This window comes from Lagenorhynchus albirostris, chromosome 10 (genome assembly GCF_949774975.1).
Source record: "Lagenorhynchus albirostris chromosome 10, mLagAlb1.1, whole genome shotgun sequence".
Lineage (NCBI taxonomy): Eukaryota > Metazoa > Chordata > Mammalia > Artiodactyla > Delphinidae > Lagenorhynchus > Lagenorhynchus albirostris.
The window spans coordinates 2,981,808-3,001,047 of record NC_083104.1 but is presented as its reverse complement, the minus strand read 5'-3'; positions in this window follow the sequence as shown (position 1 = coordinate 3,001,047).

Below are 19,240 nucleotides of genomic sequence, written 5' to 3'. Positions count from 1 at the left end.
GAGAAAGTGCACACAGTGGTCCTGTGTCATTAAGAGAGGCTGACTTCATCTCAGGAGCTTGCTCTGTGGTTTGGGAAGTCACATGGATGAACCTCTTGTTGAGAGAACAAAGATCTGGGGCAGACTGGATAGGAGAGCTGAGGCCAAAAAGAGTGGGATTGCTCTGGGGAAGAGGGTTTTTTAAGTTGTGTCCTGTGTGGCTGAGGAGAGAGGCGCTCTGAGGAGCCCTGGGGCTTGAGAACACCTTCAAACCTCCATGCCAGCCTGGACCACCTACACACGCTATTACTTCTGGGAGAAATAAACTATGTTATTCGTGCTGAGTGTTTGGGGGCCTCTTTGTTACAGAATCCTAGTCTATCTGCTCACCAACACACCACACTGGGACAAAGCAGCGAACGCAGCAGGCAAGATCTAAAAGGCTTTGTCAAGCTCACAGGTTAGGGGGAGAGACAAATCTTAACCTACCCAGGAAACAAATAATCATCATTACGAAGTGTTGAGAAGTGTTGTGAAAGGGACAAGGTGTGATGGTGAGAAAGAATGAGGGGGCCCCTGATTTAGACAGTGATTAGGAACGCCCCTTGGAAGAGATTATTATTTTTCACTTTTTAACCATGTATATCTTATTTTAAATGTCAGTGCGACGAAACGAGACCCTGAATTATCGAACATTTACATTATTTCCCCCCTTTCATGAAGTCTTGGAATATATTTCAACTGAAAGTGAATAAGGAGCCCCCAAAACATAACACTTCTTTTGAACAATACAGTTATACAAAGGACAACTTGAACTGTAGAAATGTACCAAAGGTGAGTAATAATTGGCACAGACCCAATATTTCAGTATTAGTTAATACTAGTTAAATTGACATGGTTTTAAAACCATGTCCTTTAAGTTCACGTAAGCACCCCTCTTTCCATTCCACTGCTGTACCTTGGCAATTTTGTCCATATTTAACACCACAGCAACAATAACAACAATTATATTAGCTAGTATTCGTTAAACCCTGAATCAGGGCCAAAGCACTGCCAAGTATGTAAAATGTGTTTTGCTATTTGTTTATTGATGAAGAGAAGATTTTTTAAACAAGTAAAGAAAACTGCAAGTGCAGAGGCATGGATGCCAGAAGGAGCTTGTATTCAAGAAACAGAAAAAGGGGAGTGTATATTTTATTCCTGCCACAATGTGAAACTGTAAGTAATAGGCAGGGTCTCAGGAGAAGAGAGGACCCACTCAGTGATTTATTGAAAACAGTTTAATGAAGGGGTAATTTATCTGAAGTGTGTGTTTGGAGAAGGTGTTCAGGGTGTGTAGGAGAATCAACAGGGGACGGTACAGTACTTGCGCTGGCAACAGTGGGAAGCCTTCATCCCCTAAACCTGAAGAGAGTGGGGGAGGAGTGGTTTTCTGGAAGAAGTGAGAGCTGCAGGTATGAGTCAAGGATCCTCTGAGAAGAGCAGCGTTTAGAGAGATTCAGCCACTGCCAAAACTGGGGGCTGGTAGAAAAAATACCTCAACTTTTCTCTCCTCCCACCCTCGGATGCCCACTGATGCTTCCCATTGGCTGTCTCCCACTGGTGCCTCCCATTGGCTAGGTCCCATTGGCTATCTTCCTTTGGTGCCTCCCATTGGTTGAAGCCAACTTGGAGCCTACCCAAGGAAGCCCAGGTGATGATGTCCACAGAGGTGAGCTTCATGAGGGGACACAAAGCAGAGTGGAAAGCTGTAGCAAGTGCATCTGGGGGATGGGGGTAAGCGGAGAATAACCACTGGTGTTCTAGGTGACCTTGGAGATTTCTGCAGACCCTTCTGAGCCAACTCTATAACAGGAGTGAGTTAGACTTGAAAATCGACGCTGTCCCCAGTACCGTTGACCCAGAGCACTCACAGGGCCTCTCACCATGGAAACCTGAAACTTGGCTTGGCCACCTCTGTCTACCATCCAAACCGTACCCCAAATCAAAGAGCTGGTCCAAGAGCTGACCGGGTGGCGCATCTGTAGAGCCTCGGGCCTTAGCCTCAGACAGACAGGTTGGCAGGGCCTTTTGAGACCAGCAAGGATGTTTGGGCGTCCTGGGTGGGATGAAATCATCGCTCCCATCTCTGGGCTCCTAGCGGCAGTTTGCTCCGTCAGGGAGGACTGGCCCTGAGGGAGCTCACTCCACAGCCACGGCATCTCAGCCCACAGCTGCCTGGTCTCTGTCACTTGCGGGCCCGGGAGGCCAGCAACAAACAGCGCACAGGCACTCGGAGTGTCCCTCAGCTGCACACCTGCAGGGACATACACCCCACAGCCACAGGCAAACACCCACCGCATCACACCCAGATACCACAACAACGCATACGCGCCCACAGCGCGGTCCACCACGCCCAGCCCGCGACCCTCCACCCCGGCCAATTCTTCCGTTCTTCCAGTACCAGTTTTCCGGATTGCCCCGGGATGAAGGTGGGATGCCCCTCAGTGTGCCCCTGTGGATCCCTGATGTCTGCTTCATCGAGGTGCCTCTGCCCCAGAGGGGGATGTTCCTGGAACACAGATCTTGAAGGAGGAAAGGAAGGATGGAGGGCAGGAGGGAGGGAGGGAGACAGAGACATAGATGTGTGAGAGCACGATATAAATATGTCAGGGGCAGATTCAGGTTTTGTTGGGCCCGATGTTTATTCATTGGGGGAGGGAGAAGTTTTTCCAAAAAAGGAGACTCAAACTATGAATACAGATTAGAGACAGACCTTGGAAGGGGCCTGTGTCAGTGAGGGCCCTGGAGTTTGACAGCAAAGCGACTTCTAACACATGCGTCAAACACAGACGTGTAAGCCCATCAACACATGTGGGAGCACAGACACAGGTGCCCGGACTCCAGACCCGCTCCAGGTGGCTAGCAGGGGCGGGGCCCCTGTGGGCACCAGCTTCAGAGACCCCTGCAGCCCTCGCTTGGAAAGCGGGCTTCGGCCCAGCTGCTTCACACTAAGAGAGCATCCTCTCGGAGCCATCCCCATCTGTGTTCTTGCTGTTTCCGAGGCGTGGACCCTGCTCCTGCCTCCTCACCAGGACCCCAACTCCAAGCTCACCTCCCCCATATGAGCTGGCTTCACACCAGATGGGCAGGATGAGGAGGGGGTGGCAGCTGCCTCTGGAGAGAGGTTCCCGCGCTCAGTGAAGTGGACCCCTCCCCCAACCCCCCTGTCCCAGCCCTTCCCCTGAGGATGGTAAACAGGCCGGGAGAGGGAGGGCATGAGTTCTGTGCGGATCCTTGTGGGGAACAGCTGTACATCTCTTACACACACACACACACACACACACACACACACACACACACACACACACACACAGAACCATCACACATTTGTCTGGAATGCAAGAGATTTTACAAGGTTTTCTTTTTCAATATAGAAAAAATAATGAAAATGGCTTGTAATGCCACTGCACAGATAATCCCAGTGGCATTTAAGAAATAAAGTTAATGTACACGCACATGTAGAAAATGTAAACAGTTCCAAAAAGATAATAAAATAAAAACTAAAAGCTTTTCTATCACGGTCCCTCTCCCTGGAGATGATCGCTCTTTGCATTTCCTTCCTGAATACTTTGGTATAGCAGCGTTTTTACTGATTAACAAAGGATCACACTCTGCCCACTATTTTGTACCTTGCAAGTTTTGCACCTAAACTATATCTCTGCCGAGCTCTCCAGATCAACACGGCCTGATCTCTACCTTCTTTTTTTTTTTTTTTTTGCGGTACGCAGGCCTCTCATAGCTGTGGCCTCTCCCGCTGCGGAGCACAGGCTCCGGACGCGCAGGCTCAGCGGCCATGGCTCACGGGCCCAGCCGCTTGGCGGCACGTGGGAACTTCCCGGACCGGGGCACGAACCCGTGTCCCCCTCATCGGCAGGCGGACTCTCAACCACTGCGCCACCAGGGAAGCCCCTCTACCTTCTTTTTAATGCTTGTACTCTATTCCCATTGTAAGATTGCATTCTCTGTCTCTGCGTGTTTATTTACAGTTTCTTTGCTGTTACAAAGCCCCGACAGCAGCTCCTTGGTATACCTGGATGTACGGAATTTCCACAGGGTCAGTTAGAAGTAGAAACCCTGGGAAGAAAGGTCTGTGCGTTTTTAATTCTGACGGAGATTGCCAAAATGCTCTTCAAAAAGGTGTCACCGATTTCCACCTTTATCAACAATGTAAGAGAGAGTCTGTCTCCCTACACTCATTAATTTTGCCAATCTGGAGAGTGAAAAGTCATCTCTCAGGGTTTCTTTTAACAGCTTTATTGAGATATAATTCACATGCTAAACAATTCACCCATTTCAGGTGCACAATTTAATCATTTTAGTATATTTAGTGTTGTGCAACCATCAGCATATTCAATTTTAGAACATTTTTGTCCCCCCCCAAAAAACCCCTCTGTAACCACTAAGAGACACTGCCCCATTTCCCCATTTCCCCCAGCCCCAGGCAACCATTAATCCACTTTCTGCATCTATAGATGGGCCTATTCTGGACGTTTCATAAAAATGAAATCATATAATATATGGATTTTTGTGTCTGACTCATTTCACTCGGCATAATGTGGTCAAGGTTCATCCATGTCGTAGCAGGTCTCAGTATTTCATTCCTTTTTATGACAGGATAATATTCCACTATATAGATAGACCACATTTTGTTTATCCATTTAGCAGATGATAGACATTTGGGTTGTTTCCACCTCTTGGCTATTGGAATAATGTTTCTAGGCACATTAGGGTTCATTTACTGTTGGGTTGTTTGTATGTTTCCTATTTGTGATATTGTGATTTATAATATAGTTGGTCTTCATTCTGTTGTTACTGGCACAGAGCTCCAAAAACCCTTGGAATTTCTTGACTTGAGCCTTAAAGGTGTCTTTTGTTATGTTAATGACGTGCCTCTGGGACAGCTCCTAAGGGGGCGGGGGCTGGTTGCCAGGGGAGCCAACCCCTTGATTAGAGGGTTGGAACTTCCAGTCCCAGCCCCCACCACCTCCAGGGAGGGAAGAGGGGCTGGAGGTTGAGTTCAATCACCAATGGCCAATGATTTAATTATTCATGACTGTGTAATGAAGCCTCCATAAAAACACAAAAGACGGGGTTCAGGGAACTTCCTGGTTGGTGAACTTGGGGAGATTCGGGAAGAGTGGACGCCTGGAGAGGGAAGCTCCGCCCCTTCCCACATACCTTGCCCCGTGCATCTCCTCCACCTTGCTGTTCCTGAATTATATCCTTTTATAATAAACTGGTGATCTAGTAAGAAAACTTTTCCTGAGTTCCATGAGCCGAATTAATCAAACCCAAAGAGGCGGGTGCGGAACCTCAGATTTACAGCCTTGTTGGTCAGAAGCACGGAGGTGGGGGGCACCTGAACATGTGACTGGCCTCTGAAGTGGGGTGAGGGGACAGCCTTGTAGGACTGAGCCCTTAACCTGTGGGATCTGACACTACCTCTGGGTAGACAGTGTCAGAACTGAATTGTAGGACACCCAGCTGGTGTCACAGAATTGCTTGGTGTGCGGAAAAGAACCCACACAGCATAATTGGCAGGCAGAATTTTAGCTGGTGTCAGAATCATTTTAGTTGGTGTCTAATCAGCTCTACTGATTAGAGCCCTTTGTTAATCAAGAAAATGTAGTTCATTGTCTGGCATGCATGTTCTAAATAGATTTTTCTACTTCTTCATCCGTCTTTTGACGTCATTTACCATATTTTGTGACATTCAGAAATCAAATGTTTTTATGTTCTTAAACTTACTAACTTTTTCTCTTTAGGCTTATAACCAGCTTTGGAAGGTCTTTCCCACCATGATTATAAACTTATCCATAACTTCTTCAAGAACCTTCATGGTTTTTCCTTCCCCTCCCTCTTATTTTGTAGCATTTAAGACTTTGATCCATATGGGATTTATTTTGGTGCCAGGAGTAAAGATCCAATGGTCTTCCCAAACGATCAAGTAATTATCTCAGCATCTCTAACTGAAGAAGCTTTCTTCTTGCCACCAATTTGAAATGCCACTTTACCAAAAATTACATGTTCTGTGGGCCAAACCCGCTTCGGGACTTGCCAACCCAGTTGTTCTCAATCCTGGCTACATAACAGAATCCTCTGGAGGCATTTAAGAAAATACAAAATTAAAAATTTGTAGATCTAAAAATTATTTTTTTTTATTTTGCGGTACGCGGGCCTCTCACTGTTGTGGCCTCTCCCGCTGCGGAGCACGGGCTCCGGATGCGCAGGCTCAGCGGCCATGGTTCACGGGCGCAGCCGCTCCGCGGCATGTGAGATCTTCCCGGACCAGGGCACGAACCCGTGTCCCCTGCATCGGCAGGTGGACTCTCAACCGCTGCGCCACCAGGGAAGCCCTAAAAATTTGTTAAAGGAAGAAAAGACCAATATCCACTTGCCACCCTGTAGGATCAGAATCTCTGGGAATAGGGCCCAAGTTTTTTTTTTTTTTTTTCATTTGTTTTTTAGAAGCACTTTAGGCAATTCTAACAGGAAGCCAGGGCTGAGAACCACCACTCAGTAGCGCTCCACTGAGCTATCTAGCTACTTCTTTTCTACCAGAGTGTGTCTTTTTAGGGTTGGCCCCTGTCACTACTCTTCTTTTTCAGAATTATTTTGGCCATTCTTCACAGATGTAGTTTTCCAGATGAACTTTATTATCATTTTGTCAATTCGGGGTGGGAAAAAAGCCTGTTACCCTCATTTGAGCCACACTGATCTAATCTTCAGCCAACAGATATTTACTGAGCACCTACTATGTGCCAGGCACTGTTGTAGGCAGTGAGGATACAGCAGTGAATGAGAAAGATAAGAATCCCCACCTTCAAAGACCTTACCTCCTAGGGGAAGGGACAGACAATAAACACGTTAGTGGAGTCCAGAAAAGCTTCTTGGAGGAGGTGGCATTTGAGCTGAGGCTGCAGGAGGAAGAGGGAGTGAGGTGGGAAAGCTGGAACGCAGGTGGAGAGGGGCAGTGGTGGCACAGAGGCCTGGAGAAGAGAATTCCTCCTGAAGCTGGGACGGGTGTCACTGAGGATGAGGCCCAGGCAGTAGCCACTGGTGTTGAGAGCCTTCTGGTTATGGAGACAATAAGAGCACAATTGGAGAGGGCTGAGAGGAGAATGGTAGGTGAGGCAGTGGGAACCGTCAGTGCAGATCACTGTTTGAAGGAATTTGCTGTGAGATGGAGAAGTAGGTGGAGGAGTTACGGGGCCAAGAGGAAGGCTTTGCGAGATGAAACTATTAAAGCAAAGGGATGCTCAGGAGAGAGGGGGAAGCTGTTGATGCATCAGGTGCCAGAGGGCAGGGGTGGAAGCCTGCGTGGAGGAGGCGGTACGGCTGGGGAGCCCAGTATGCGGGCAGGGGGAGGACACGGGCAGTGCTGGCCTCTGTGTCCTCTGAGCAGTGTGGACACGGCATCCGCCAGGGGGCATGTGGAGCAGGAGGAAGGGGCCATCTGCAGACAGGTGAGAAGATGTAAAACGATTTCCTGGGCCCGTGGAAAGGTGAGTCTCCTGGGGGAGGGTGGGGGGCTTGGGGAGAGCACTGTGCACCCATCTTTGTCTGTGCTGGAGGTGAGAATGGACAGCGTCTCCATGGCGTGTCTCCCTGTGGCTCCTGTCACGCCCCCACGGAGTCTTACTGCAAAGGTCTGTCCTGTACACTCTTCACGCCATCGACTCCTAAGCGTTTTGTGAGCAGAACCTTTTCTTCTATTATCCTTTCTGCTGACAACCTACTTATAAGGAAAGTAATGACTTTTTTTTTTAAGCCTTTATTATTTATTTATTTATTTATGGCTGTGTTGGGTCTTCGTTTCTGTGCGAGGGCTTTCTCTACTTGCGGCGAGCGGGGGCCACTCTTCATCGCGGTGCGCGGGCCTCTCACTATCGCGGCCTCTCTTGTTGCGGAGCACAGGCTCCAGACGTGCAGGCTCAGTAGTTGTGACGCGCGGGCTTAGGTGCTCCGCGGCATGTGGGATCTTCCCAGACTGGGGCACGAACCCGTGTCCCCTGCATTGGAAGGCAGATTCTCAACCACTGCGCCACCAGGGAAGCCCTGAGGTCCCTTGTTTGAGCAGGAGGCAAGAGCGGCCCACGGGTCTCTCTGCTGCACTGGCTGGGGTGGGGGTTTGCTGCAAACACTCAAATTGCTTCTTAATTGGAGTCTCCTGCTTAAGTAGCCGCTTCCTGAGCACACTGTGCTCCCTGTCTGGAAATCTCAGTCAACACCATCATCTCTAAACTGGTGCGACCTCGCTCTTCTCTTCTCATCTCATCTCTCTGCGCTGGGATTTGCTTCCTGGTTTTGCCTGGTGGGTAGGACAGCTGGGTAGCTGATGGGTCGTGCAGGCATCCTTCAGAGAGGGAGCAGCTCTTCTCACCATCACCCCTGTTCCCGGGACTTGAGAGCACTTGGCAACCTCACCACAAGGGGCAGGACCTGAGAACAGGCAGACTGGCCTCAATCCTGGATTTGCCACTAACCCCCGTGTGCTCTTGAGCAAATCTCTGTCCTTCCGTGGCCCTCAGGGGCCACTTAAGGTTTCTCCCAAATTAGGGTTACCAGGTTTAGCAAATAAAAATGCAAGATGCTCATTTACAGTTGAATTTCAGTAAACAGCAAAGAGTTTTTTTAAGTACATCCATGCAATATGGGACATACTTATACAAAAATTTTTTTGTTGTTTATCTAAAATTCAAATTTAACTAGGCATCTTGTATTTTATCTGAGAAGTCTACTCCAGACGAAAAATTCTATTCCATTCCGCTCTCTGGAGGCAGCCTGATGCAGCACTCAGAGCAGAGACTGGGGGTAATACAGGCCTGCGTGTAAAGCCCATATCTGCCACCCATTCCTGTGTGATCTTGGGCAAGTCACTTCACTTCTCTGAGTCTCGGTTTTCTGAATTATAAAATGGACAGGTTAATCCCTGGTTGGTTCTCTCTCAGGACTGATGTCAGCACATAAATTAAAGAACATTAATTAAACCCCCTTTACAGACTATAAAATGTGCTGCAATCTTGAACATTTATTAAGAAGTTACTATTTCAATTAAAAGAAAAAAGAAGCTACTCTATGTAACACACTCTACCAAATATGAGAAACAGAGATATTTGGGAAGATATTTGTGTAAAAAAAGGAAAGCCTGACACTATCTATTTTTCACAGAATCCTTCCATAAAGGGAAATTCCATCATGAATCTGAATTATGACTGCTATGAACTGATAAGGAATTAGACACTTTAGGAAAAAAATAATCTGTGCAGTCTCGGGAAAGAGTCACACCTGGGCTTGATTCCAGAAAGAGTGGGAATAATTCCTTGGACACACTGGGCTTTCAAATTCCCATTTGGGACGGGATCTGACTAATCCAAAGTGATCGAATTAATCAATTTGGGTGGAATCTTTCCCATCTTTCCCTTGGGCCTTGGATGTGCCTCTGCTGTGACAGAAGAGCAGACTAATTCCCACCTTCCAGAAACCTAGACCAATAGGGTGGATGTCAGTGGAATTGCCTGCCCAGCACCCCCTCTTGTTAAAAGGACCCATCTCAGCCACCCAGAGTATGGGAGAAAATATTTGCAAGTTACATATTGGTAATGGATTCCTGTCCAGAATATATAAAGAACTCCTATAACCCAATAACAAAAAACCAAACAATGCTATTCAAAAATGGCAAAGGACTTGAATAGATATTTCTCCAAAGAAGATATGCAGATGGCCAATAAGCACATGAAAAGATGTTCAACATCACTAATCATTAGAAAAATGGAAATCAAAACTACAATGAGATACAATTTCACACTCATTAGGATGGCTATGAAACACACACACACAGAGAAAATGACGAGTGTTGGTGAGGATATGGAGACGTTGGAAGCCTTATGTACTGTTTGTTGGTGGGAATGTAAGGTGGTGCAGCCACTGTGGAAAACATTTGGGCAATTCCTCAAAATACTAAACCAGTTCCACTTCTGGGTGTACACCCTAAAGAATTAGAAGCAGGGTCTCAAAGAGATATTTGGACACCCATGTTTCTAGCAGCATTGCTCACCATAGCCAAAAGGTGGAAGCAATCCAAATGTCCAAAGATGGGCTAGTGGATACACAAAATGTGGTCCATCCGTACAACGGAATATTGATCAGTCTTGAAAGGGAAGGAGGGCTTCCCTGGTGACACAGTGGTTAAGAATCTGCCTGCCGGGCTTCCCTGGTGGCGCAGCGGTTGAGAGTCCACCTGCCGATGCAGGGGACATGGGTTCGTGCCCCGGTCTGGGAGGATCCCACATGCTGCGGAGCAGCTGGGCCCGTGAGCCATGGCCGCTGAGCCTGCGCGTCCAGAGTCTGTGCTCTGCGGCGGGAGAGGCCACAACAGTGAGAGGCCCGCGTACCGCAAAAAAAAAAAAAAAAAAAAAGAATCTGCCTGCTAACGCAGGGGACACGGGTTCGATCCCTGGTCTGGGAAGATCCCACATGCCGCAGAGCAACTAAGCCCATGCGCCACAACTACTGAGCCTGTGCTCTAGAGCCCATGAGCCACAACTACTGAAGCCCGCATGCCTAGAGCCCGTGCTCTGCAACAAGAGAAGCCACCACAATGAGAAGCCCGTGCACCGCGGTGAAGAGTAGCCCCCGCTCGCTGCAACTAGAGAAAGCTCGCGTGCAGCAATGAAGACACAATGCAGCCAAAAATAAATATATAAATTTATTTTAAAAAAGGGAAGGAGATTCTGACTCATGCTACAACGTGGATGACCCTTGAAGTCATTGTATGAAGTGAAATAAACCGGACACGAGAGGACAAATACCGTAAGATCCCACCTATATGAGGTCCTGAGAGCACTAAAATTCATAGAGACAGAAGATAGAATGGTGGTTACCAGGGGCTGGGGGGAGGGAGAATGAAGAATTATTATTTAATGGGCACAGGGTTTTAGGTTGGCGTGATGAGAAACTTCTGGAGCTAGTAGTATGGTTGCACAACAATGTAAATATTCATAATCACTGAATTGTATACTTCAAAATGGTTAAAATGGTAAGTTGTGTTATGTGTATTTTACCAAAATAAAAAAATGAGGGGTAAGGAAGTGGCCTTTATAAAAAAAGGGCTCATCTCTTCTATTTGGGGAACCAGTCCTCCCCACTCCTCCCCCGTCCAGTGGGTTCTCCAGGGGTGGGCATTTAATTCATGTGGTCAAGGACATGTGACTTGAGCTGGACCAATGAAAACCCTTCCTGAGATTGTTCCTGGAACTCTGGGAAAAGGCAGCTTCTCCCCTGAGGCTGCTAAGTTAATGGAAGAAGAATCTACATCAGGAGCGCTGGGGACCATCTTTGGGGCAACTCGAGAGAGGCTGGCTGAGAGGGAGGCCGATTCATCCTCACCGGGCAGCAAAGCGGGGCAGCTGCAGGGACGAGGCCCAGAGGGTTTGAGCCGGGCCCAGAGCCAGGTCAGTGCGACCAGCTCCCCTAAGCTCCCTTTGTGCCAGTGTCAGCTGCATTTTCTGTCCCTGCCATGCACAGACACACGGCCCCAGACTGCTAAGATGCACGGAGAGAGGCTTCACATGAAGACGAAATCCACCCAGTGGCTCAGCGAGGTGTTTCTGGTAGGCTCGTGTGGGGTCCCTATACGTCAAGCGCCCACTGCACTGATGTCTCGCGTGGTGGCGCCTTCTCCCTGTGTTCGGGATCCAGCAGCCACGATCTCTGGGCATCCTGAGCAGGGCTTCTGGGGGTGGGCCATCTCCCCGGCCGCCCCACCCCCCAAGCTCACCCCTCACGGCGGCACTCAAGGCTCCCCGTGACTTGGCGCCCCCAGCTCTCTAGCCCAGAACACCCCACCCACTTGACACGGCGGCCACACTCTCTAATCCCCAGGAAGCAGGCTCTGCTTCCCAGCCTCAGCCTCTTCCTCTGCCGGACATGCCTTTCTGCTCTGTTCACCCCCATCTTTCACAGCTGGAATATCTACAGGAGCAAAGCAAAGCGCTGCCCCTCAGAGACATGTCCCCGCTTTCCATCCACTTAACTGGCACGTACCTCACTCTGACAGCCTGCCACAGCCCTCAGTTTGAACCAGGAGCAAAGAGTATTCTGTGATGTTTTGGGCAACAGGGCTCCAGCCTGAGCCTGTGCTGAGCTTGCTCTGGGGTTATAGCCATCCAGGCATATCTGATGAGCCAACGGGACTGAGGAGGGGTCACTAAGTGGCCATTTTCAAGCCCTGAGGCTACACACGGGCCATCTCTGACTTTCAGTTTCCACATCTATAAAGGGTGGATGGAAAGTAATACTATCCACCTCATAGAGCTATTGTGAGGTTAAATGACACACTACATCCAGGACCACGATACCCCATGTTACCATTTACACTCAGGAGCTATATCATAGGCACACTGAACTTACAACAAATCCAACCTGAGAGAGACAGCTCTTTTAACCCCTAAGCCTTCTGTGGTTCCCACCCCATTCAAATGAGACCTTGGTCTCCACTGTCCCAAGGCAAGCCAGGCCAAATTGAAAAGAGAAAAAAGTTAATTATGAGCTTTGGAACTTCCCAAGGCCTTAACTTCTGTTAATTTCAGGTGTTTTAGGGAATTTTCAAGCGTAAGTTGACTATGATGCATTTGAGTCTTGTATGCGGGCTCTAGAACCTGGTGTCCACAGAAGGCCCTTTATCTTCCTTGTCTCCTCCTCCAAACCAGTGGATCTAGGGCCCTGGGGGCTGACTTAATCCAAGGGGCCCCGTCCTGCAGGCTAACACCGGGCAGAGAGAGGATGAACTGGCAAGTCCCGTCTGCAGCCTCGTTGCTGTAGTCGCTGCCTCAGGATTCGCTCTGGAACGTCAGCACAGTGGAATCTCGCTTTCTGCCTTGCTGGTTCTCTCCTGGCCCAGATACCTGAGCAGCTCTGTAAGGATGAGTCCGCATGTGGTGTCAAGGACAGGGAGAGAGCACAGGCATCACTTTTGCCGGTTGTGATGGGTGCCGTGATGATGGGTGGTCATTTACTTGGTGCTGCAGGTGTCCAACTACAGGAATTTAGGGTGCGGGTTCTGTTTCGAAGTTGCTTTTTAGAAGTTATATTTCATTTCTTTGTCTAGGTGAACTCAAAAAGTCACTTTAGAGTAAATTGTTATTATTTAGAGAAGAATTATAAGTGGCTCCTCTTAGCTTACCTCAGTCTACTTAACTAAGTTATTGACTTAGTTTATCCAAAAAAGCAAGTGTGGAGGGGCACCCAAGACCTTGGGAGGAGGAGATTATAATGGGCTCCACTAGCTATCAAAGCTGGTGGCTGGGGAAAAGTTAAGAAATTTTGCATTGGGACCAAATTACCTCTTGGGCATGAAGTAAGCGAGATCCCAGCCCATTCTCTTTTGAGATTCCACTATAGTAAACCTGTCTGACAGACTGGCGTGTTCCTGAATGAAGACACCTTGCAAGAACGGACACGTAGAGCCACCCACGGAGAAATCACCACTGGGGCATTCTGACTGGGGCTCCACACCAGGCCTAGTTGTGTAGGGGGAGGGGAGCGTATATTGTACCCAAACTAGGAACTCTGGCATGCTGGGCGTGATTTGGGGACGATGGCTGAATATGAGATTGTGAATCCAAGCCTCAAACAGTGTGGGACAGCACCATGCCAGAACAGTGAGAACACTGGCCCACAGCCAGGCTGCACAGGACAGGTGCTCCACAGAAACAGCGTGTGGCAGCGCGGAAGTAATCCCAACCAAATCGCGCCCTGCTAGGGGCTGGATCCAGCTCTCTTTCAAGAGTTCCTTTGAATTGCTGGACTAATTCCTCAAAGTTTTCCAAAAATTCAGGAAGATAAACAACTTACCTAGTATGTGCACACTCAAATCCGTTTTAATTTGAAAAATTAGACGTGGACTTTATTTGTACCCCCAAGCTGCTAAATAAAGCACAAGTTACCCTTAATTTTGTTGTTAAATTGTCTTTTCCACGAGCTTTCCTCACTTTAGGCGCAGTCGTTCCTGAGGTTTCTTTTCTGCTTTTCTTGTTTGCTCCTAGGTCTGCAGTTATGACTGCAAAATCCTGGGCTTGATTATTGGATAAGGCTTAATGACCTCCCACTTAAAATGCAAAGGGGAAACTAGGCCAGGTGCATCTAAGACAACTAATTCCAATTTGTTTCCCAGCCTCGGCATTCATCCAGGACCGCCAAGCTGATCAATACGCCTGGATTCCGTCTAATCAGGGGTCAGTTTCCCAGGAAGCCTTGGTTGTGCTGGAACTTTGTGCAGGGGGAGGGAAACTCGAGACTTGGGGCTGGCAAAGAGATGACGCCCTCTAAGGACCCCATCTGTATTGTCAGTGTATTAGAACCCTCCCTTTTATTTACTGTCCTTTCAATACCCATTCTTCCTTTTATAGAATCCTTTGAATTGATTGCGTTAAAAGCTTGGCTGCTAAAACTAGAAATAACAGCAAGCTTAAATCAGCTAGAATTTTATTTCTCTCTCTCATAAAAGTCAGTGTGAGTGACCCAGGACAGGTAATCCAACTCTGGAATAATCCAGGATGTCGCTCTGCCGTCTCCTGTGCATGGCTTCTTGGGTCTAAAACGACTGCCCCAGCTTCCACCGGCCTGCCCTCTGTCCCTTTTCCATAAGCATCTAAATAGGAAGGGAAGGGCCAGCGCCTTCCTCCTGAGTCCTCGCCCCAGGAGCTGCTCCTGTGACTCTGCTTTTATACTACTGGACAAGAGCGGCTCATAGGACTGCTTACATCCTATTGGCCAGGAGTGACTCACATGACTCTGCCTACATCCTATTGGCCACAACTTAGTCACATGACTGCGGCTGCAAGAGAGTGGGAAATGTGTTTAGCTGGCTGTTCGGGGCACTGCTAAAGTGCATGGCTTCTGTTAGGAGGGCGGGGAGAGCTGAGTGGCCCAGGAGCCCCTGTGGAGTGGACCTTTGGTGGCAGTATATAGAGCAGCCAAGGGCAGAGGACGGAGAGCCACCCTCTCCGTTGCAGGTTGGGTTCCCAGGGAGCCAATCTCAACAGGGGGGAGGGGGTCTTGGACTAAGGGAAGCACGACTGGGCAAAGCAAGCAACTTAACTGCCACACAGTTGCAGAAAGGCCTCAGGGGATGCGGGGGTGGAGGAGCTCGTGATGGAAGGAGCTCTGGAGCGGAGCTGGCCCTTCACAGAGATGAGCGAAGTTGAAGCGGCTGGTGGGAAAGGACACACAGCGGGCCTTTGTAAACACCCTGCCGTCCCTGTCACTGGGTGTGGTCATTGGATGTGCTGCATTCGCTTTGGGTGAAGCAAACCCCCACTTCCACCCAGGACAGGCTATGAGGGAGGAGCGCAGATGAGCTGCCAGTGGGCAAGCGTTCTGACAGCCAGAGAAACAGCGCCTCAGCCCAGAGGGAGCCTCAACCTACAGCGTCCATTACATCCTCCTTCACCAGCCCAGCCAGGGGAGCGTGGAGAGGCTTGTGAGGTAGGTTTGGCCGACCCGCTGCTGTTACCCAGGGCTGGATCCTTCAGCGGGGAGCCACGGTCATGAATGATCGTGGTACTGAAGCAAATGTGGGTCCGCTGGCCTGAGCGCAGTAAAGCCGATCTGCTGACACCGGGTTGTGGTGAAGGAAATCACAGCGTTTATTGCAGGCGCCAAGCAAGTAGGCAAGGTAGCCAATGCTTAAAGGGCCCAAACTTCTCGAAGGCTTTCAGGAAAAGGTTGTTTTTTGTTTGTTTGTTTTTGTTTTTTGCGGTCTGCGGACCTCTCACTGTTGTGGTCTCTCCCGTCGCGGAGCACAGGCTCCGGACGCGCAGGCTCAGCGGCAATGGCTCACGGGCCCAGCCGCTCCGCGGCATGTGGGATCTTCCTGGACCGGGACACGAACCCGCGTCCCCTGCATCGGCAGGCGGACTCTCAACCACTGCGCCACCAGGGAAGCCCAGGAAAAGGTTTTTAAAGATGAAGTGAGGGAGGTATGTTGTGGGGTGTGTGATCAGCTCATGGACATTCTTCTGATTGGTTGGTGGTGAGGTAACCAAGAGTCAACATCATCAATCTTCTGATTCCAGCCCGTCTGGGGTCTGTGGGCTTGTAGGCAGCATACAGTTAATTTCTTCCACCTGGTGGGGGTCTCAGTGTCCGCAAAACTGCTCAAAGGACATGATTCAGAATATTATCTATAGCCCTTGAGGAGGAACTAAAGGTCCTTGACTTTGTTTAATGGCTAAACTTATTATTTTGTCTTGCTTGACTGTTTTCCTTTCTTTGTGCATGTTGTCACTTCTCTGATTAAATGTACTCTTTGGAACTTGGGGAACGCCTAGGAGACTGAAGTTTTCCTACAGAAAAGAGGCAGGCAGAGGACACGGTTGGGGGCCTGTTTCGGGAAGGTCCGTTAGGGTCCTTCTCGGTTACAGTGGAGGCCATACTGACTGTCCTGAAGTGGGGACATGCAGAGTGGCCCAGTCCTGCTCCTGTAGCAGGACCTCTGGTAAAGATCCTGCTGCCCGACCCCCTACCACTAGCACCCTGGGTTCTGGCCCATATTGCCAGCCTTTTTCTCCAGGCTCCCAGGCATCCTGGAGCCCCTGGTACCCTTCAGTAAGCCCCACTTTTGGAGTAAGTGAGCCAGAGTAGGTATTGCCAGACTCAAGAAGGGCAGGCCCTCCCGACCAGACTGGTGTCTTGGCACTGCCCTCACCCCCAGCCCCTGGTCAGAGTGATCAATCCTTCACCCCTCTGCTTTAGACCTTACAAGGGTGAATAGGAAGGGACCAGTTCCCTTCAGGGTAGGGTTTGCCCCAAATCCTCAGGACACATCCTGCTTCTACTCTCTGAGGCCCAGGGAGCCACGGGGTGCAGCCTTGCCTTGGGATCAAGGAGGCGAGCTTCCAGACAGGAAGTGACTTGTACCCTAGGTATTGCTCACTCACAGGTAAGCAGGTCACCAGGAAAGGCAAAAGAACATGGGGCATCTGAAATGGACCTAGCACAGCATTTCCAGACACTGTCCCCTCCTTCCCTTGGCTCCTCATTGTACAGGTAGAGGAACTGAGGCCCAGAGAAGGGCAGTGACTTACCGGGTGTAACGCAGCACAGGAGTGGGGAACAAGAGGAAGCCCTACGGGTCTCTGAGGGTCAGGGCACGCTCCTGTGCAGTGTTCCACCAGCTGTTGCATGACTGCAAGTGAATCACACCCTTCCCACTCATCTGAATTTGTGGGACTGGTTTATTGGTAATGTGTCCCCTCCCCACGAAGAGCCAGACTGAAATTCCTGCACCATGGTGGTCACAAGATAGGGGATCGTGTGGTCTGTCTTTCAGCCCCAGATTCTTCAGCTACCTGTTGTGTGATTCTTGGAAGTTACTTGGACTCAGTTTTCTCGTCTATTAAATGAAGATGATTATCCCTATCCCATAGGACTTTAAGGATCAAATTCCCTCACTCCAGAAATACTCTGTGAGCAAATCCTAGCTACTGGGATACAGAAATGAGCAATACCAACAACAAACCAGACTGCTTCCTGCCCTCAAGGAACGTATATTCTAGGTGGAGAGGCACACAAAAGACACTAAGGAAATATGTAAATAAGCCATTTCTGCTGTGGGAAAGATGAGACGGGGTGACGGGTGAAGACCGAGTTGGGGGGCCGCTTTGTCTGGAGTGGGCAGGGAGGAGATGATGTCTGAGCTGGGACCACCAGAGTGATGAGCAGGACACAGGCAAGGTGAGGGCTGGCGAAGAGAATTCTCAGAATGCCGGGGAGAAAGTCCCCTGCCGACTGTGAGAGGTGGCCCCGGATGCCCATAGCTGCCGTTCCGAGGCAGCTGAAGGACCACGTGACCAAGAGAAAGGCCAAGGCCAGCTTTCTATCTCGGAGCAAGGCCTTCAGCTGTCTCACGTGCACCTCTGTGAAATGGAAATAAAGATCACAGAAGGAAGTTTGTCGGGGAGTGGGAATTTCTCCTCTATCCTTCTTGAGTTCTTGTGGCTGGACTAATAATAAAATTGACACATGGCAGATGAACAGGAGGAAAAGAAAGAAGTTTCATTTGTACGTCCGGAGGTCTCATAGAAATGACCTCCATAAAAGCAGGCAGCTTTTATACTTTTTAGACAAAGAAACAGTACATTTGAGAGGAATTGACAGGACAAAGAAACACGTTTGGGTGCTTAACTAGTCAGGAATGTAAGCTAAGTTTGGGCTTGGGGAGTAAATTAGTAAAGAAGTAATGAGGTTTGTTTATACAGGCTTCTCGGCCCTGAATTCCCTGCGTCTGGCAATAAGGATGTTTCTCCTGGTATAGGGAGGGCACCTTCCACATGGAAGATTTACTTCCTGCTTTCGGGGAGACAGAGAGGAGGGTCAAAGTGTCCCTCTTGCATCGGCCATTTCTTAAGTAACTTTAATTTAAAATAATCAATATGCTATTGAGGTATATTTGGGGGCAGCCTGCCCTGAGCCCCAGCAAGTTCAGCCTCACAGGTAACCACAGAGAGGTAACCTGGCAAGGTCCAACAGTTTTACAAAATTAGTCCCAATCGTCTGCTAGTCTCAATATCTGTACCTCTTTTGTTTTCATTTTGGTAAAATACACATAACATAAAGGTGACCATCTTAACTATTTTTTTTTTTTTTTGCGGTATGTGGGCCTCTCACTGTTGTGGCCTCTCCCGTTGCGGAGCACAGGCTCCGGACGCGCAGGCTCAGCGGCCATGGCTCACGGGCCCAGCCGCTCCGCAGCATGTGGGATCCTCCTGGACCGGGGCACGAACCCACGTCCCCTGCATCGGCAGGCGGACTCTCGACCACTGCACCACCAGGGAAGCCCTTAACTATTTTTAATTGTACAGTTTAGTGGTGTTAAGTACCTTCGTATCGTTGAGTAACCAACCTCCAGAACTCTTCACCTTGCAAAACTGAAACTGTCCTCAGTAAACGACACCTCCCCCTCCCCCTCCCCCAGCCCCTGGCCCCCACCCTCCTACTGCCTGTCCCTAGGGATCTGACTACTCCAGAGACCTCATATGAGGGGAATCATACAATGTTTGCCCTTTGGCGACTGGCTTCTTGCTTAGCATAGGGTCCTCGAGGTTCATCTGTGGTGTTACGTGTGTCAGGAAGAAATTCCTCCCTTTTTAAGGTTGAATGATATTCCACTGCATGTACAGGCCACGTTTTGCTTATCCATTAATCCGTCAATGGACAC